This window comes from Microcebus murinus, chromosome 2 (genome assembly GCF_040939455.1).
Source record: "Microcebus murinus isolate Inina chromosome 2, M.murinus_Inina_mat1.0, whole genome shotgun sequence".
NCBI classification, from domain to species: Eukaryota; Metazoa; Chordata; class Mammalia; order Primates; family Cheirogaleidae; genus Microcebus; species Microcebus murinus.
In genome coordinates, this window is record NC_134105.1 from 8156182 (window position 1) to 8176930 (window position 20749).

The following is a 20749-nucleotide window of genomic DNA, read 5'->3' on the forward strand; positions in this document are numbered from 1 at the left end:
AACTCAACATTTTTTCTTTCCTTGATTCCCATGACCAAGAATCAACAGGGTCATGAAAATTTCCATCCACCGATCACAAAAGAATGTTTAAAGAAGGGTCCGCATTGGACCCAATTTGCCTGGGGTTTGTCTCTCTCTTCCTGGTATAATTAACAGTATCGACATTCATTCTCAAGCATGTCATTGTTTGCATGTTAAATAGTATGGTTACCCTTAATACGGGGCAGCTGAATAAATACAGTTTAAATATTACTTAAACAAAATGTGGAGCATCCGATCCCGGAGGAAGTAATTTAAGGTTAAAAGGACAGTCACAGGAAGAGGCAGATATTTGGTCTGAAACAAGGACCAGAGGGGTCAGCCAGGTGAGCTGGGTGCCGCTTCTCAGTGGTGTCGTAACCACAGGACCAGCTCAAACCAATTAACCATTGCTTAAGTTGTTGCAGACGGCGCAGAGCCAAAATTGCAAGTCATGCAGCCTGGGCGTGTGCAGTGGGGAAAAGCTTTAACCTGCTAATTGTTAACACCATCAGCCTGGCAGGCTAGTGGCACTGGCATCACCTGGAGCTGGTCAGCAATGCCATAAAAGATCGACCCACGCCCAGATCCGGGAGACAGACTCAAGCATAGCCTTTTGTCTCCTTACCAATCGACTCACAATGTAGCTTTTTCTTTTCTCACAAGCTGGTGCCATGATAGTGGCTTCCGTGTGTCGAGAAGCAAGCCTGTTGTTCAGTAACAGTACTGGCAGGGTCGCTGATGTTGCTAGGTCTTATTTTCCAAGAGAAACCTGGGGTACCGATTTTCTTATGAAACCTCCCGATTTTCGGATACATATTGCCAAATGTAATATTCTGAAGTAAAAATAAAATAAAATAAATAAAATTCTAGAGGGTAAGACTCTGGACAGCTGTGTCCTGCCTGGGGGCCACCAGGTTACAGTCTCTGGTGTCAGTGTTCTGTCCTGGTTAGCAGGTGTCCTGTGCCAGTTGCCTCAGCGACAGTCCTACTGTTCACTCTTGTTTCACGCTTGTGTGTGAGGTAGTCCACCACTCTGCACACGTCTGAGTTCTGTCACATGTGAACACGTGTGTCTGTCCAGCTGCCAGGTCAGCTTCTCGGAATCCTCGCCTTGTTCCTTGTGTGTCGTCTGCGTGGCGGAGGCGGCGGTGGGGCTGTGATGGAGCTGCTGCTTGAGCTGCTGCTGCATTCTCCTCGTCTCCCTCACGGGGACCTGAAGACGTGGCAGGGGTTGGGGGATAGAAGCAAAAACAAATAGTCCCGAGGCTCCGAGGCGTTCCAGTTTTTTGGCTCAGTCCAGGAAAGGAAGAAGGTCTTCACTGAACCATTAATACACAAGTCCCCAAGCAGCCCCAGGGTGGTCAGCAACACGACTGGCTCTCTGCCGTCAGCGGCAGCAGCGAAGGGCGTGGGGAACAGCTCCGGATTTGGTGAGATGACGGGGGCGTTGCTGAGAAGGAAGGAAAATGGCCTGTTGGTGGGAGAGTAAGTTGGCAGTCCCATTTTACCCCTGGCTCTCTCTTCAGAAAGTGCTGGGGTCGAATGACCATTGGGTTTCCCGCTTGAAGCTTCCCTGATGCCAAAAGCCCAATAAGGAAGGAGTGGGGGCCCGAAGGTGCTCTGTTCCCCAGGGGTAGGCGGCATGTACGCAGCCTTCAGAGTTGGTCTCATTCTTGGACGTGTTTAGTTGATCACTTTAACTTCATACTGGCTGTTTTCATTGGGTCTGATGTCTGTGTCTCAACCAGCTTCTAAAAACTCATGAAAACTGATTCTCCTCATTTGTGTCCCCAAACCGTGGTAGTTTCCAGGGGCAGGGGAGAGAGGTGGGATGAAGAGGGGTTGAGGAATGGGTGAAATACAGTTAGGTAGAAGGAGTAAGACCCAGTGTTTGATAGTTCAGTAGGTTGATTGTAGTTAACAGTGATCTATTGTATACTTCAAAATAGCTCAAAGAGAAGAATTCGAATGTTCCCAGCACAAAGAAAAATGTTTAAGGTGATGGATGTCCCAGTTACCCTGATTTGATCATTATAATCATATGACTATATCAAAATATCACATGTACCCTCCAAATATGTCCAAGTTTTTATGCATTAATTAATACACTAGGGGCAAAGCTCGTAACCAGACAAGCTTCCCTCCTTCCTCCCAAATGAAATAGGAGTGGCTATGGGTTTTGCAAAGTCTCCGGCACGGTCCCTGTGATGTGGCTGGAGAGTGAGCAAAACTCTGGCCTGGGTGGTCGTCACCAGGCAGGAAGGAGGTGAGGAGGGTTTCCACGTTGGTCAGCGAGAAACTCTGAGCAATGCGGATTATTGGAAGGTGAACACTGACAGGTGATATTTGGAGTAGGGAAGATTGTAAAAATCTTGCTGTAAAACACTGTGAAAATGTAAAAATAATATTCTAGTGTGTACTTACTGGGATCCCCACCTCCCCATCTCCACCCCCCACCTCTCCGAGTGGTGACATTCAGACCTTGATGAATGACCCATTTATTTTATGGTCTTAGACCACATCTTTCCATCTATCTATCTTTTTTGGATACTAGTTCCTGTGACCGATTCGGATCTCATCTGTCTTTCTAAGTAAGGAATAGGCTGGATGAAACAGACGTGGAGTCTGGGCTTTTATGTCCGTCCTTTATATCAACTATCCTCTCTAGCTCCTGCATTTGCCTTTTGTTTTAACCTGTGGGGTCTAGTGCCAAGGTGGCCGGGAGGGGGACTCAACCTCGACACCAAAGGGAGGGTCAGTCCAGCGGGCTCCCACCCAAGGACAAGGACAGAGCCACGGTGGCAGCCAAGGGGTCAGACTGGGCTCCTGCCTGCATTTCAGGACTTTCTGAAACGTGACATCTTCTTTTCAATCTCCTCGAAGTCATTACCAGTCACCTATAGCGAGGACAGGTCAGGTCACTTAACGAAAGTACTGGCTGGGGAACCAGGAGTAAGGAAAAGAAGAAAGGAGAGTGTTTTTATCTCTGCTGTCCCAGGGCCCTAGAGGGGAGCTGAGCTGAGCTGAGCTGAGCAGGGGGCTGACAGCCAGGCTCGGGAGAGATTTGGAGGGATTTTGAGCTGCTCTGAGAAGGAAGGGCTCCTAGGTACTTGAAAGACCAGAGTCTTGGCCTTGGTTCCTGGTGAGAGGTGAATTTCAACAGGAATGGACGTGGTGGGTCCCTCCAAGTCTCTGGTAACTGCAGATGCGGAGCACTGGAGACAACAGGACTCCAGGAAGAGGGGAGAGCTCCTGGCCCTTTGTCAGAAGAGAGACGTGGCCACCCCTGGGAGAAAGTCGTTGGGGGAACACAGATCTGTTTGGAGACGGAGGCAGGGTCTACGACCAGATCAGCCCTTCACACAAGGCAGTCGTCCCAAGGGCTGCGTAGGGGACTAGAGGTAGGATTGGCCAGGGGAGTGGAGGATGGGGAAGCCAGTGGGCTTGCCCTGGGTGGTGGGGGGTGGGAGGTGGGAGGCCAGCAGGCACCTTCATCAGCACAGAGGAAATGGCCAGCGCCCAGACAGGTGAAAGGGAATGGTATCTCAGGAAGAGAGCCCCTCACACCTCCTCCCCACCCCTAGCAGGCCACACCTGTTAAGCAGACACTATTGGAGGGAGATCGCCCGGGTTGGAAAAGTTTGGATTCTAGGGACCAGGCCAGTCACAGGTGAGATGATCATAGACGGTTGGGACCGATCCACAGTGGAGGCCAGGACCAGACACAACAAAGACACCCTGGCTGGATCTCCAAAAGTTTTAGTTATATTTTGGCCACTGTTGTTGAGTGAGACCAGCTGGATATAGATTTCTGAGCTGAGCTATTTCCTCTCAGCATGGAGGGTGTGATGTTCCTCTGTCTTGTGGCTTCCATTGTTGCTTTTGGCCTCTGTTGATCTTGGGGTCATTCCTCTGTGGGTGATCTGCCTTTTCTATGGATTTTCTCTTAAAACCTCTGTCCTGGAAGCTCTGTAGTTTCACTACAATGTGTCTAGGAGTGGATCTGATTTTATTTATTCTCTTTGGGGTTTGTGCTTCTCAGATCTGCAGATTTGTGTCTCAGCTCTGAAAAATGTCCAACCACTTATTTCTTTGAACAATGATTCTTTTTCTGTTTGTTCTATCACCAGCTTTAGCAATTCCCTCATGCCCTGCACTGGATTTCTCAATCTGAACTCTTTTTCATATTTTTCGTCTTTGTTTCTCTGCTGCATTCAGGAAAATGACTTTAGAAACTATCTTCTGGCTCATTATTTTTCTTTCTTGCTGTGTCTCGTCTTCAGCTGAACTTAGGTGATCCATTAATGTCTTTTTTTTTTTTTTTTTAACCCCTAGGAGTTCTAATTGAGTAATTTTCAAATCTTCCAGGTATTTTTTTAAAAAGTAATCTCTTATCTCTCTTGCTCATGATCTTATCTTTCTAATATAATGACTAAATACTTATTTAGTCATTTAAAGTCATACTTATCTGATAAAGGAATTTTATAATCCATTTCTGGCACTCCTGAGTACAATTGTTCTGTTTTTCTGTTGACTCATGTCCAAGACAGCTTCTTACCTCATGTGCTTTGTCAGTTTGCATTTCGAGCTCATGGGGTTTTATCTGTGAGGTATCATTACCATAGGGCTGGGGATTTCCATACGCTCCCAGGTATTAATAATATAAATCTGAACCCCAATTCATTGGAGGGCAGGCTTGAGGTAATGAGTTATTAAGGGAGCTCACTCCCCAGCCTCCTAATCCAGGACTCAGATTGGGACGGACAGACGCCCTCCTCTCCCTTGCCTGTGTGCAGCACCTGTCCCCAAGTCCCACCTGTCCCTGCTGATGGCGGTCCTCTGAGACATCTGGCGTGGAGCGTGTGCATGTGAAAGTGCCATTCTAACTCCTCTGTCACAGCGTAACCTGAGTCCTTGTTATCTATCTCCTGTGGCCGTAAAACTCTAGCCTCTGTTTTATAAGATCAGCAAATGCCTCTGAACAGCAAAGTTTTAGTGTGCACTATCACTCTGGTTTTCAATTTTGCATTTTTTTTCATTAGTGCACTTTATGGATGCATTAGTTTTCTGTGGCTGTTATATAAAAAATTATCACAACCTCGGTGGCTTAAAACAGCAGAAATCTAATCTCTCACCGTTCTGGAGCCAGAAGTCCAAAGTTGGTATCGCTGGACTGGAACCAGGGCCTCAAGGGGCTGCCTCCCCTCAGAGGCTCCACTCTGGCTTCCGTGGTCCCATCGCTCCTTCTCTTCCATGTGTGATTTCCCTCTGTGTCCTCCATAAAGACACCTGGAATGGCGTTTAGAACCCACCCAGACAGTCCAGGACGATAATCGCTCTGTCACTAGATCCTTAACCACATCTGCAGAGACCCTTTCTCCAAATAATGTAACATTTACAAGTTCCAGGGACCAGGACGTGGATATCTTTTGGGGACCATTTTTCGGCCTTCCACAGTAGATTTCCTTTACTTTCAGAGTTCAGTTTTGTATTCCTAAGGATGCTCATTATATTTCTAAATGTTTTGTAGCCTTTTGCCCTCCCCCCAACCCCATCCATCATATTGACTCCTTGAAAAAAAAAAGAAATATATCGAAGACTCTCAAGGCTGGAGAGTGGAGAGAGAAATGTGTGACCACCTGGAGTGGGCTGCTTTTCCCAGGGCAGGAGGATGACTCCACTGGCTGGTGAGAGAGCAATACTTGCAAAGCCTGGGGGGGTGGTCAGAAAGGCTGGGCTTAGCTCACGCTGGCCAGAGGCTGCTGTCTGCAAAGATCAGGCTGGCCCAGGTTCCCTGGCTGACCACTTCCTGTTTGTCTGGTCTAACTTTGTCTCTTGAATTCCACGTGTGTGATTGACCCTGGTTTCTGCTCCTACCTGGCCCCTGGAATCTTCCATTTTCACAGCCAGTAACAGGACTTGCGTCTGTTCCTTGTCATCCCCTTTGCTTCAGATAATGGACAAGACATTCACCCGGGAATCTCTGGTGAACTCACTCTGTGCCAGTTGGGCATGGCTGAGACCAGGGCGGGGCTGGGGCCAAGACTGGCCACTAGTGTCCAGTGTGCCCCCTCTGCAGCCAGAGGTGTCACAGCCTCAGGGGAGAGAACACATTCCTGAAACTGGTACTCTGCACCAAAGCTTCGTTCCTGGGGACAGTCAGCCATGCCGTGCTTCTTGTGACTCTTTGGAAACCAATGACCAATGGCCATGCGGAGGCTGTTGCAAAGTGAAACCACCAGCGTCCTTGGGTGATATGCGGAGTGGTCGTGGTGGGCTTCTTGGCTCCGTTAACTCAGAGGGAAGAAATATCTACGTGGATGGTTTTTGTTCCTGCCTCTCTTGATGTGGTATCCCCTGTCCTCAGTGAGTGGCTAAAACCTTGATGGAAAGTGTGTTTGCAGCTGGAGAAAACCCTGTAAGTTTATCTACATCATGAAATGGAATCTTCTAGCACCACAGGGCACCCCCTCCAGGCCCAGAGTCCCACAGGAACATGGAAGCACACTTCGTGTCTCTCACACCAGTGTTCGGAGTCTAGTGTCTTTCCGCTGTGGGGTTGAGTGGGCCCCGGGGAAGGCCTCTAGCAACTCTGCCAGGAGTTTCGCTCTAGGACCAAAACTTGGTGTTTAGCTGGCAGGGGCTGGCAGAGAAGACCCTGTCAGGGCTCTGGGCCCAGGGCTGGCAGAAAGAGTGGCAAGATTGAGGGCGAGGCCTTCGGGGGGCGTACATGTTGGGGTGTGTGCGAGGGTGTCTTAGAATGACTGAGGCTGGCATTATCCCATCCCTTCCCCCGCAGGTCCAAGCCCTCTTATCCAGGAGGAGATTCTAAAGGTAACTTGTCCCTGGAGCCACTGACATTACTCCCTTTTCCAACAGCCCTTCCAGAAACAAACCAAACATCTGCTGTCCTTTTCCAGTTTCAAAGTGTTTTCTGGGAAACACAAGGCCAAGTTAGTCTGGTAACCTCCTGGCTGGATTCTGGCAAAAGCTCGGTCTCCCAGTGAGATGTTTCTTAATGGGTTTTGGACTAACTTCTCTAACATTTTTTGGCTTGAATGATGCTTCTGGTGCCCACCACGCTGGGTGAAGTTATAAGGTTGTGTGGTTGTAGTTCATAGAGAAAAAGAGAATGTACTTATCCTAGCTTGGAGTTGAGTCTCTATGGGAATCACTGGAGTCTGAAGAAAGCCATCCTGGCACACAAATTGACACCATGGATTAGCAATATTAGAAGCAGAAGGAATAGAAGACAAGGTGCAGAGAATGCTGGCTCTCCACTGGCCCACAGAAATTGAATAATTTAAAGAAAGTTCCAGCCACATTTTAGCAGTCAGGTTTTCTGCTTGAAACAGAATTCTTGGACTTTGTTCTATATTGGAGACGTGGTTTATTTTTAGGTCCATCAGGGAGCCTGTAACCGGGGTTGTTCAGAAAGCTGGCCGGCCCATGAAAAACAGGCAGCATCAATATGTTGTCTTGTGGTTTAGAAATACTCTCTTGCCTGCTCTAGCATGAAGGGCCAGCTGCCTTCCTTTGGGGATAATGAGAAAGGTCATGAGAAAGTTGGGGGGTTTCAAAGAAGTATACGGTTTCTTGCACAAAGCTTACGGCTGTAGGCTGAACCTTAGTTCTTCAGCCTTGACAACTCTTTGGCCAACAAAACTCCAGCTGAAATAGCTCATTCCTCTGAGTACTAAAGGGTTCATTAAAAATCCCGTTTGTCAGGTGTTGTCACCCGGGTTGTCCCCAATTGAAACAAAAGTTCCTTTGGGGCCACTGGCCCTTGGGAATAGCACCCTGGAGCCTTGTTGAGCCCACAAGGCAGACAGCTGAGACTTAATAGCTTTTCTTGGTAACGCGTTGATCACTGATAAATGAGCCCAGCAGAGCACAAGAAGAACCCTTTGCTATTATCTTGTCCCTCGGTAGAATAAAGAATTGTGGGGCCTGCACTTCACTTTCAAGGGTCATAAACTTCTCAAGTGGTGGAACAGGCCCGAGTTGAGATGCTGAGCCGCAAAATTTGTTGTGTGTGCAGAAATCCGCAGTTACAGGACCCATAATCGCCCCAAATGGCATCATGGCAGAGCTGCTAAGAGCTTCCATGAGCTGGAGGTGAACGTAAAATAAACATGTCTTATAAGACCAAAGAGAGAAAGTGAAAGGCACCTCTGTGGGCTGCTTTCTTTTGCAAAGGTGGTCAAGCCTGTGAGTTTAACCTCTTCTCCTGGCTATTCCTGTGACCTGAAGACAGGTGACGTCCACGGACTCCATGCAGGTAGATAAGTGCTTTGTTATCCCCATGAGGTCTCTTTACAGAAGGAAAGATGGGCATTTAGGTGGCGTTTAGGTATAAACATGTCTTATGGAAGTGCAAGGTAATCCTGTTATTCAGCCTTGAATTGTGGGATTGGTGACACATCTAATGGCACTGGTTTTTAAACAGCAGCAGCAGCAGCAACAACAACAACAATGTGTCTGCAAGGTCACAGTCCAGGCAGCATCTGGGGTGGTTTCAGTTAGGGGATAGGACTGTTTGGGTCGCTCTCCCTCCTGGGATGCCTGACAATAAAAACATTTTAAACCTACAAAAGGCTGTGTTTTACTTTCAGGGGCAGGAGGGTAAGGAGGGAGGTATAGATCTCTCTCTTTCCTGTGTGGTGAGTCTAGTCTTGGGTATTGAGGTGGTGAATAAGGGGGGATCTGTCTGCATCTGTTCTATCTCAGGGATTTTTCCCCCCAAATGGACTTCCTGCACCCTGCAGTGCTGCCCACTGTCCTGACACCCACATTGTCTTCAGAGAAGCACAAATCAATATTCAGTGTGCTTGGGCTTTTTTAGGATAAAATGTCTTTCTTGGCTTCTTATGATTAAAGTCTGGTTTGAAACTGTAATGGGACTAATTAAGCATTTATGAGGGCAGAGGACTCCTGACAGCCTCATGGAAAGATTCAGTATGAATTATACCCTGTGAGAATGAGGTGGGGAAAATGGAGGGATGGAAATGTAGAAGGGAGACCAGAGGCAGTTCTGACCCCATTGTCTAAGTTTCATGGAATCCCCTTCAAATATGGGCTCGAGAAACCCTCATTCAAACCCAGAGGGCGGTTGTCAGCCTCACTCCTGAGTGGAGAAGACTGATCGGGATGAGTCCTGACGCTGCCCCCAAAATGGACATTTGGACTGGGTACCTGAAAAGAGGTTTAGCTCCTGCCCAGTTTCTAGGTGCTTTTCCATAATCGATTATAATCCATCGTGGCTGACTGGGAAGGGATGAGTGTGTCTTGCTTTCTGATGCCAAAGGGAAACGTCACTTCCCTCCAGGGCTATAATACTCCCATTTTAAAAATTTCATTTTAAAAGCCACCGCATAATATACACCACCTAGAAGGCCAGGTAGAGGCATTTTGAGTCTATAAGTACTTGTGTGTGTATATATATCCAATTACCTTTGCCTTATGATATAACTTAATATATTATATATTTATGTCCTTAAATCAAAAGTTTTATAAGACATGATGCAGCTTTGAAAAAAGGGAAAACACAAATGATGAAGAGAAAAATCATCCACCAGCACTTGGGTTGCGTTTGGGCCCCCAAAAGTCCCCTTCTAGGTGATTCAACAAGAGCATAGAAGGAAGTTAAGGGCGTGGGTTTGGTGTCAGATTTGAGTCCTGGCTGTGCTCAGCTATGTATTGATTGTGTGACTTTGGACAAGTTATTTTTTCTCCTTTGTTATTATTGTAAATCTCTCTGAACCACAGCTTTTCATGTATGATGGGGGTGGCCAATTCTATAAGGTAGGAACTATGCGGATTCTATAAAAGTGCATGGAAAGTATTTGAGGACCATGCGCTTGGAGTAGCACAAAGACCAGCTGTCACTGCCCAAAGGTGGTATCCAAGCGGAGCTCTTGGTTTCCTCTGCACAGCTCCCACCCAGGGTGCGGGGCAAGTGAGCGCGGCTCTTGGTGAGCACTGTGGTGCTTCAGTTCTCCCAGCAGGGAAGAGAATTCTGTTCTCCCTTCCCGTGCCTAAGGAGTCTGTGGTGGTTCCACATTAACACTCTGTTTACTGGGTCTCTTTTGGTGGCTGCTGAGTTGGTGATTTGTCCAATTTGTATGTGAGCACACACTGCACATAGAAGGCCACGAGAAACTGTGTGCCAGTTGGTGAGATAAACAAGCTCCGTCTAAGATGCTCCAATTAACTCAACTTCCAGGGCCAAGGCTGAGCTTCTCTTCAAGTCTAGAGGAAGAGGCTGAGATAGGGGAAGAGCTTGTGTTAACACCTGCAAGATCACCTCTTGTCTCAGGAGAAATGAGACTCACCTTTAAAAAATGTATCAGATGATAAAATCGATGAAGTGTTGACTGCATTTCCATTTCCATAAAAATGAAATCCTGTTTATTGCAGGATTCTATAACTCCACCCAAGATATACCTGCTAGCTGTGCATCACAGAGAAAGCAAAGGAGAGCCTAGGCTGGGACCAGGAGCTATATCCTCCATGGCCCCTGGGAAGATTGGCTGAACACATTAACTGCTGTGTGAGTTGTATTTAACTCATGCTAGTTTTGAGCCCCGGGGCCTCGTGAAGCAAAAGCTAGGCAAAACCCTGCAGTTGGTTCATGAAAATCTTACTTGTTGATGTTCTTATTGTTACAATTAATATTGACACATTAATTCTAAGAATGTAGATGAAATGCAGTCAATACAGTTAGTTTTTCATTAAATTAGAAAGGATCATTTTGTTTTCAAAGTTTTTCATTCTATTTTCGTAATAAAACACTATGGCCCCAAGTAAAAAAAAAAATTTTTTTCTAGAGTGGCAGTCAATGTGTTAAATGGGACTGGGACTGTCCCTTACCTTCCTGCTGAGCATGGCAGTGGCATGGGTGGGGCAGTAGGACCTCTCCTAGGGCTCTCGTGGCACAGTGAGAGGCACTTACTAGTTTCCCCGCAAGACAAGGTGTTCTGTGGCACAGAGACGCAGACCCTCGTCCTCGCCAGCTCAGGTGGACAAACATCAGGAACAACTAGAGGATTTTAGAAAATTAGAGGGAGAGACTCTATTGAGTACAAACTAAAGCAATGTTCTGTGTGGTCTCTGTCTGGTCAGGGAAAGGAGACTTCTGGGAGGAGATGGGCCTCAAAGTGGATCTTTCCAGGCAGCTTGTGCTGTGGATTGGGTCTCTTTGGACAGGAATCTCCAGCTTCCCAGGCCTGTGGAGGAGCTAGGCTGCCCTGCAAGATGGAGAGATAGGAGAGTCCTGGGCCGGTAAGGTCAGCAGTTGATTGTGCTGCTACACTTTTCCCTAAGGGCTCCTTCCCCAGCAAGGCGATTCTTACAGACTTGTAAATCTGGTTTTCTGCTGGCCTCAGGGAAGATAATAGCTGAGCTCTGCTCTCAGCTCTCCTTTTAGCTAGGATTTCTCAAATTTTTCCAATTCAAGCCCACTTTGGCCAAACAAGAAACCCTGGAGGGGACGATCTGTTTTTGGAATGGTTTTCTGACTTCAGTGTTTCATAATAACTTGGGAAGCTTGATTAAAATATATGCCCTCAGCTCCCCTCAACCCTGAAATTCTGATGATTGGGTCTCTCTGTGACCTGTTTATTCAACAGGAGCCCTGAGGAACTCTTGCTTCAGGTGGTTTGAAAATCATTAGTGCAGTGGTTCTCAAAGGGGGAATCTTTTGGATCAGCATCCCCTGGGAACTCGTTAGAAATGCAGATTCTTGGGCCCCTCCCGGACCTGTAGAATCAATGACTCCAGGGATGAGGCCCAGTGATCTGAGTTTCAATCAACCCTCCTGGTGGTTCTGCTGCAGGCTAAGGCTTCAGGTAGAATGCACTAGGTTTCACAGCCAGCACAGGTGTGTTGAAAGAATTCCCACTTGTGTGACATTTGCTTTGGGGATGGGGAACCAGATACCAGTATGAGCAGGAAGGGTACTAAGTACCAATCTGGTGGGGTTTAGTTTTGCCAAAATGACAAGGAAGCCTCTCATACTTACAAGTCTGAATATCACCCTCCTCTGACCTCGGCTACAACACTCTGCACTAGGGGTGCTTTGTGGGCCTGGCGGCTCACTGAACCTTCCTGAGCATCAGGTCCCTCAAATGTAACATGGGCAGCGTGATCTTATTGTCGACCTGAAAGGGTTGACACTTGTATGCATGCCACAGTGCAGCACCTGGCACAGCACCAAGCTAATATAGCTATGGATATTTGCTAAAGATCCTGTGGTAGGCGGGGTTCTCAGGTGGCTCTCATTCCTAGCCCCTGCTGGGTAGAATCCGTGAGTTTGATGGGATGTCATTCCCTTGACTGGGTTCTGTTGTACGGCAAAAGTGATGGGGTGTCCCTCCTGTAAGCACAGGATCTTACAGGTCTCCTTGTTAGCCGACTAGGGAGAGTTTCTCCTGCTGACTTTGACAAAACACACACCCACATTGTGAGCGTGCCTGGTGACAAGGGCCTGCAGGCAGCCCCAGGGGCTGAGAGTGACCCCCAGTGGCAGGTAGCTGGAAAACGGGGACCTCAGTCAGACAACCACAAGAAAATAAATCCTGCCAACAGTCCAGATGAGCTTGAAACAGATGTTTTTCTCAGAACCCTGGATGAGAACAGCCAGCTATCACTTTGATTGCAGCCTAATGAGACCCTGAGCAGGGGACCCAGTGATGCTGTACCTTGACCTCTGACCCTCAGGAACAGAGATAGTAGGTGGGTGTCACCTTTGAGCTGCCAACTTTGTGGTGATTTGTTACATAGGAATAGAAAACACAAATCACACGTGTGTAAATGTATACATACATATACATACATGTAAGCATATATATGTGCATATTCATATACATGTGTATACATGTGTGTGCATATACACACACAAACACACATACATATATAGTCATCTGTCCCCAGCCAGGAGAGTTTTCTTATGGTGGAACAAAAAGAAGTCTAGCAACCCCTTGGGTAGATGACAGTGCCTGGGACCCAACACTTTTAGGGATTCACAAAATAAATTTCTTTAAAAAGAAAAAAGGAAAAAATACACTTTGAGGTTGACAAAAATGTTTTAGTCTGTAACATTAATATATTTGTCTTTATACCAACATAGTCACAAACTATAATTTTTAATGTATTTTATGGAAGAAAGGACCCACAAAGGCAAAAGTGCCCCAAGGCCCATGAAAGTCATAATGTGGCCCTTGTGGATGGTGGAAGGGAGTCCTGTGCGAGTGTCTGGTGACTCCTTCTCCTTCCTCTCCACCCCAGCTGGGGCTGTGTGCTCCAGGGTTTCCTCCCTCCCACACTGGCACCTCTGCTGTCCTCTGCTTCCTCCGCTGTAACCGGAACGTCTTGCATCTGGTGGCCAATCTCAATGAAGTTGGGGGAGCAGTGGACAGGATGCAGAGCACGAGGCCACATGCCTTGCTGTGCACTTAGCACCAGAGAGAGAGGGCTGAGCCTGGACCCGGCTTCACCTGCACCCCACCTCCCCTATCCCTTATCCTCGAACACCTTCTGCATGCATGCTTACTCCTTGCTTTGATTAGGATTCTTTGGTTGTGAGCCACATAAAGGAGGAGAGAGAGGAGGGCAGAGAGAGGAGGGAAGAGAGAAAGGGAGGAGAGAGTAGAGGGGAGACAAAGAGGAGGGTGATGGGGAAAAAATTCATGAGGGAGACTTCAGAGAACCCAAGGAGAGGAGAAGAACCAGGCTTTAGAAAAGACTGGCATTAAGGTAACACTGATAGGGGCTGGCGGAGCGTGGGTGGCCTTGGGACTGAGATCTAAAAGGCAGGTTTTCTGAGACTTCACCAGCGGGACAATCAGCTCCACGTACATTCGGTGCTTGTATCCTGCAGGCCAGATGTAGATGTCCAGGAGTGGGGGTCCTCTTGGGTGCACTTTGGTCACGGCCCCCCTGTTCTATAGGGGAGTAAGGCCCTGTCTGGAGAGTCCCCCAAGAGCTGCATGTGATGGGGGAGGGGTGTTTCCCCAGAATGAGGGTAAAAATGGTGTTTGCTTGACAAAGGGATGCCACGCAGCACGTGTCGGCGGTGGTGGTGATTATGTTTTATATTGTGCTCTCTGGCTGTCTCGTGGGTCTGTGCCCTAGACCCCTGCTGGGATGCTAAGCACTGGGAGAGGGAGGCTGTGTCTTAGCCTGCTCAGTATCCCCTAAACTGCTTAGTGTGGATAGTAGGTGCTCAAAGACTGCTCTAATTAACATTCATTTTCCCCACCCATCCAGCACTCCTACATGCCAGGTGCTACACATAGCGAGGTGGACAGAACAAAATCTCTGTGTTCTTGGTGCTCGGAAAATAGCAGAGGGATTGATGCTCATTTACCATTTTAAAAATCCTAGGGCCCATAAGAATTGTGCTGAATCTACTCTGCTTGTGCTCTGTAAATAGAACAACAAAGCCTGGAGGACAGCATATCTCTTTATAGCATGGTTTGCTGAAGATTTTAAGCCCACAGTTGAGACCTACTACTCAGTAAAAAATATTCATTTCAAAATATCACTGCTCATTGACAATGCACCTAGTCACCCAAAAGCTCTGAGGGAGATGTGCAAGCAAATTAATGTTGTTTTTGTGCCTGCTAACACAGTCTCCATTGTGTAGCCCATGGATCAGGAAGTAATTTGGACTTTTAAGTCTTACTATTTAAACAACACATTTTGTAAGGATATAGCAGCCATAGATAGTGATTCTTTTGGTAGATCTGGGCAAAGTAAATTGAAAGCCTTTTGGAAATGATTCACCATTCTAGATGCCATTAAGAACATTCACAGTTCAAGGGAGGAAGTCAAAATATCAACATTAACAGGAGTTTGGAAGAAGTTAATTTCAACCCTCATGGAAGACTTTGAGAAATTCAAGACTTAGTGGAGGAAAGAACTGCAGGTGTGGTAGAAATAGCAAGAGAACCAGAATTAAAAGTGCAGCCTGAAGATGGGACTGAATTGCTACAATCTCATGATAAAACTTGAACAGATGAGGAGTTGCTTCTTATGGATGAGCAAAGAAAGTGTTTTCTTGAGATGGAATCTACTCCTGGTGAAGATGCTGTGAATATTGTTGAAATGACAAGAAAAGATTCAGGATATTACATAAACTTAGTTGACAAAGCAGTGGCAGGGTTTGAGCGGATTGGCTCCAATTTTGAAAGAACTTCTGTTGTGGGCAAAATGCTATCAAACAGCATCATGTGCTACAGAGAAATCTTTCCTGCAAGAAAGGAAGAGTCCATCAATGTGGTGAACTTGATTGTTGTGTTGTGTGAAGGATTGTCACAGCCACCCCAGCCTTCAGCAACCACCACCCTGATCAGTCAGCAGCCGTCACTGTGGACCAAGACCCTCCCCCAGGAAAAAAAGATCATAATGCGATAAAGGCTCAGATGATTGTTAGCATTTTTTAGCAATAAAGTATTTTTTTAATTAAAGTGTATACATTTTTTAGAAACAACGATATTGCACATTTAGTAGACTGCAGTATAGTGCAGATGTAACTTTTATATGCACTGGGAAACCAAAACATTCATGTGATTCACTTCATTGCAATATTCTCTTTATTGCAGTAGTCTGAAACTGGACCCGCGATATCTCTAAGGCATGCCTGTGTATCAAAGCATCACGTTGTATACTGTAAACGTATTTTTATTTGTCAATTATACCTTACTAAAGCTGGGGGGAAATACCATTCTCCACTGAATAAAGAATTAATAGTAGGGCGGCTCCTCATTGCTGGTGACTTTCTTCTACCCTTCTCCTGCCTCTCTTGTAGCAGCTGTTTCACTCTTGCCTACTTTCAGACTGTTCTCCACTCAGCAGAAAGGGAGATTAAAGACTTTCCAAAGCCTTCCATCACTTCTAGAATGTTCTCTGTCCCCCTCCCCCTGACTGCATGTCTGTTTCCTTCTTTCACTGCCATCTAAAGTGCTACCACCTCTCCTCAGTTCCGTTTTAGCACATCCATGCGTCTCAAATTTCCTCACTCTTTGAAGTGACCTCGTTTGTGTAGCTGTTCTCTCTCTCCTACCCCTCCAAAGTGGGCTTCCCAGGGGCAGCCTTTTACATTCACTGCTGTATCCTGAGTGCCCGGATAGCGTGTGATGCAGAGTAGGCGCTCAGTAACTATCAGGCGACTGATGACAATATTGACAGTCTCTGAGCTCCCTTTCTGGGAACCCCAAACTGAGTGGAACCTCTCAGTGGTTCCCAATGTCCAGCTGCCACAAAAAGAGAAATCCCAAAAACAACACCGGAAGTATATTCACTTGAAAATATTTGTGGAGCACCTACTGTGTGCCAGGCACTCCTGTGGCTGGTTGGAATATGTGAATAAACAGACTACGATCCTTGTCCTCCTGGAACTGGTACTCTAGCAGGGGAAATAGATCATAAAAAATAAGCAAAGTAAGTAAATTATATAGTGTGTTAGGAGGGTATGGAAAAAAGAGAAAGTGGAAAACTTGGAGGAAAATCAGGAGCGTGATGGGTAGAGGGCGGAAGCGGGGTGGGGTGGGGGGCAGGCTGCTTTATTAAATAAAATGGTCCAGGGAGGCCTGGCTGGGAAGTGGCATTTGATCAAGGTGAGGAAGAGGAAGGGAGCGAGCTGTGCAGATATCTAGGGAAGAAACAGCTAGTGCCAAGGCTCCAGGGGGGATGGCTCCTGCTGGTTTGAGGGAGGCGAAGGGGGGCTGGGAATCATGGAAGATGAGACAGACAGATAGTGGAAGGGCTTGTAGAGGCTGTAAGGACTTGGGCATTTGAGCAGAGGAGAGACAGGTTCTGACTTCCAGCTTTTAAAGAATCACTCTGGCTTCTGTGTAGGGAACGGATTATAGGGGCAGGAATGTTAGTTGCCAGTTATGAGTAATCTAGGTGAAATATGATGCTGTGTGTGTGCGTGCATGTATGCAGACACACGCGTGTAACATACCTCTGACACATATTACATTACGTTGTCTGCCTTCAGCCGGAGTGGTAGCAGTAGAAGTAACAGGGAATGGCTGGATTCTAAATGCATTTGGAATGTAGGGTCAAAAGAATTTCGCTGGGGATGGGCTATGAGAGAGGGATCGGAAGGTACTTCAAGGTTTTTGGTCTGAATCATTGGAAGGGTGGCGTTACCATCCATGGAGATGGTGAAAGCTATGGGTAGACCAACTCTGGGGCAGAAGAATGGGGTCAGAACATGTTAGGGTTGAGATAACTATCAGATATTCAAGGGCAGGTGGTGAGAATATAGTTAGAATACCAGCCAAGGTGGGGAGGCAGGACTGGGCTGGAGATGAAAATTTGGGGGGAGTTGTGGGCATATAGGTGCTTTTTAAGGCCTTGTTTAAAGCAGAGATATTTATTAGAAGGATTATCCTTTCCCCCTGTGATCTGAAATGCTCTTTGTTGTGAATCCAGTGTCCATCTATGTGTAGTCTGTCTTGGACTCTCTGTTCTGTTCTACAGATCCACTTCCCTATCGTGTACTCAGCACACAGTTTTAATGGCTGGGGCATGTGAAGTTTACCATTTAAGAGTATAAATCCCCCAGCATTGCTTGTAATCTAACAAGTGAGGGTGGCGGGCCAGGTATACTTGTCCACAGGAATGTGAACGTAGCATTTGGAATGGCAGTAGCTAACTGTCCTGCATGCTCACTGTGTCCCAGACCCATGCCAAGCCTCTGTATGCCTTGTCTTTGTCATTCCTTGAGGTCCTTGTTATCCAAGGATGGCTGATATTGGAAAAGGTCCCTCAAAGTTAGATTGCCTTGATTGTTCTGGTGCTTTGCGTTTCCTCATTACCTATTATACTCAGTTTATCAATATTCACAATGAAACCCAGATGTAATTTTATTGGAATTTTATTGATTCATGATCAGTTTGTGAATACATATCTTTTCAATATTGAATCTTCTAATGCAGAGGTCAGAAAACTTTCTCTATATAGGTCCTGATAGCAACTATTTTAGGCTTTGCATGCAAGATGGTGTCTGTCACAACTCCTCAACTCTGCCATTGTGGTATGAAAGCCTCCATAGGTAATATGCAAGTGAATGAATGTGGCTGTGTGCCTATAAAACTTTATTTACAAAAAGAGGCAGTGGGCCAGATTTCACTATTAGCTGTAGTTTACTGACCCCTGTTCTAGTGCATGAGCATCTCCTCCAAGTTCTTTTATATCTTTCTGTTCTGTGAAACCCAGAAGTCTGGGAATCATATCCTGTTATCTTTGTACTTTGTAATCCTCTCCTCACGCTCTGTCCTGCCTTGCAGTATCATTGTTTCCATTTTTGTTGGCGTCTACAATCAGGCCATGAGCCATTTGAGATCAGAGAATGGGATTTTTTCATCTCTCGTATCCCTTTGCTGCTTCATGAAGGGTCTGACACATATGCTGGTACAATAAGTTGCCAGGGTCTGAATCTGATGTTAAAGAAGAACTGGGGAAGGAGTGGTTTAGAGTATCACCCTGCCTTTCTCTGCCTTTTCTGTGTTTTGGGGGAAATCCATGGCCCCAAGACTTGGCTCTGTCTCTTTTATGGACCATCAGTTTCTCCCCTCTTATATTCTTCCAGGAAAGTTCTGGCTCCTATGGACATTCAGAAAGAACTTGTGTGTGTTGGGCACTGGCCTGTGTTTATTTACCTCCTGGCCTCTAACCTGGTGCTCCAGGAGTCCCAAATGAATGGACTGTCAGAGGGAGAAGGTGCTGATATTTCTCTTTCCCATTGGAAATCCCTTGGTAATATCTCCTGGGATCACCTTTCTATCTGGATGGCTACACTCTGCACCTGGCTTGATAGGGGAAGGGTTTATTTGGGGCTGCTTTTTCAGCAGCACCTGGCTGAGCCAGTGGTGCATGCTGCGCTTTGGGTTTTTGCTGTGGTCCGCCCTGAGTGAGGAGGACGGTTGTCATGGTTAAGCACAGCCTGGGGTTACCTTCTTGCCTAGATTTTGACAGCTTTAAATGCACAGTTGCTGGTCACCCTGAGAAGACGTGACTCAGCAAGTCACAGCCCTGAAGGGTGGTAGGGCCATTTGGGGCAGCTGGCGTGAGGACACCCTGTCCAGCTTCAGAGTCAGCGGCAAGGTCACCTGCCAGAGCTCCCCAGTTGAGGCCAGAAATCTGGCTCTCTTAGAAGATTTTTTTTCTTACTTTTGGTAGTGTCATCTGAAGCTGTACAATTTTATTTCTGTAGTTTAGTGCTTAGAACACTGGTCAGCCATGGTAGGTGCTCAAGGACTTAGAATCTAACGAATGAGGTTGGTGGGCTAGCCAGATGTACAGGTTGGGTGTCTGGCTCAGAGCAATGTGCACACAGCAGCTGGAATGGGGGCACAGCCGGCCCTTGAACAACACAGGGTGGTGCCAACACCCCCCCATAGAAAAATCTGTGTGCAACTTTTGACTCCCCCAAAACTTAACTACTAAAGTCTACTGTTGACCAGAAAGAAGCCTCACCAATAACAGTCGATTGACACATATGTTGTATGTTATATGTATTTATATGCTGTATTCTTATAATATAGTCAGCTAGTTACTGAGAGTAAACTGTTATTGAGAAAATCATGAAGAGAAAACATATTTACTATTCATTAAGTGGGAGTAGATCATCACAAAGGTCTCCATCCCTGTTGTCTTCATGTTGAGTAGGCTGAGGAGGAGGAGGAGGGGCTGGTCTCGCTGTCTCAGGGGTGGCAGAGATGGAAGAAGATCTGTTTATAACTCGACCTGCACAGTTCAAAGCTGTGGTGTTCAAGGGTCCAGAGCAGTTAACGGCTCTGTGTGCTCACTGCTTCCAGACCTGCCCCAGCCCCTCTGCACACCTTGACTCAGTGGTTCTCTGAGACCCTTGTCACCCCAAGCTGGCTGGGACTGGAAAAGGCCCCTCAAAGTAAATCCATGTAAATGAGGGCTGAAGTTCTAGAGGGAAGAGTGGGGGTGGAGTTTAAAGGTTGAGGACGTTAGTATTCAAACTGCAATTAAAACATTTTAAATAAGTTTTTTTAATGTAACAAAATTTAAGAGTATATGCAGGGGAATTCAACTTCAGTAATATTTTATTTTATTAAAAAATGCTGAAATGAAGCAATCACGTTTTAATTCTGGGTTGGTATAGTTCTTTATTTTATTTATTTATTTTTGTTCTTTTTTTTAAACAGCTTTATTGATATTTAATTCATATGCCATACAATTTGCCCACTTAAAGTGTACAATTCAATGGGGTTTGGTATATTCACAGATATGTGCAACCATCAGCAAAGTTAAATTTAGAGCCTTTTCATCACCTCGCATAAACCCCTGTGATCTTTTAGGTATCACCCACCCTTGACTTCTCTATCCCTCCAAGCCCTAGGTGACCACTGATCTGCTTTTTGTAGCCATATATTTACCTCTTCTGGACAGTTCGTGTAAATGGAATCAGAGGTGATGTGGTCTGTGTGTGATGGGCTCCTTTCACTTAGCAGAATGTTTTTGCAGATGTCAGGACTTCATTCCTTTCCTGTGGCTGGTATAGTTCTTTATACTTCTCTGTAGTTACAAAAATTTTCCCACCTGGCGAGATAATCTATTGTGGTTGCGTTGAAAGAATATTCTTATCTTTGAGAGCGGAAGTAAAGCATCAAAGGGGGATGGGGATGTGGGGATTTGGGTTCAGTTTTAAATTTAGTGGTTGGGGAAAGCCTCAATGTGGAGG

The 20749-nt window shown here is 46.4% G+C and overlaps 1 protein-coding gene across 2 annotated transcripts in view; it reads left to right on the forward strand.

Annotated features, from left to right (window-relative positions):
* The window catches only part of KAZN (kazrin, periplakin interacting protein), a 1045723-nt gene that overhangs the window by 38319 nt on the left and 986655 nt on the right, over window positions 1-20749 (forward strand). The window lies entirely within an intron of this gene.